At 63.8% G+C, this 260-nt stretch overlaps 1 protein-coding gene across 1 annotated transcript in view; it reads left to right on the plus strand.

Moving 5' to 3' along the window:
• The window catches only part of ONECUT1 (one cut homeobox 1), a 32,271-nt gene that overhangs the window by 4,833 nt on the left and 27,178 nt on the right, over nt 1–260 (plus strand). The gene's annotated exons all lie outside the window — the stretch shown is intronic.

A 260-nucleotide genomic window follows, 5' to 3' on the forward strand; every position in this document is an offset into this window, starting at 1 on the left:
GAAATTAGCTTCCAATTAAAGATTCCAGAAAGCTCCGGCCTCAGTAGGGGAGCTGCCGGCGCAGGAAGAGGCTGCCACTGCACACCCACCAACGGGTGCTGCAGAGACTCAGCAGGCGAGGCCCGGGGTCGGGCAGGGGTGGGTGCTGCACCGCTTCGACCCTGCGGTACCTGGAGGCGAAGAAACCTCCCAACAGCGGCGCCAGGGAGCCAGACGGGTCTCCAGCACCCGGGACTGCTCCTGTTTCCTGGACGGGATTT

Source organism: Neophocaena asiaeorientalis, unplaced genomic scaffold, assembly GCF_003031525.2.
Source record: "Neophocaena asiaeorientalis asiaeorientalis breed wild unplaced genomic scaffold, Neophocaena_asiaeorientalis_V1.1 scaffold391, whole genome shotgun sequence".
NCBI lineage: Eukaryota > Metazoa > Chordata > Mammalia > Artiodactyla > Phocoenidae > Neophocaena > Neophocaena asiaeorientalis.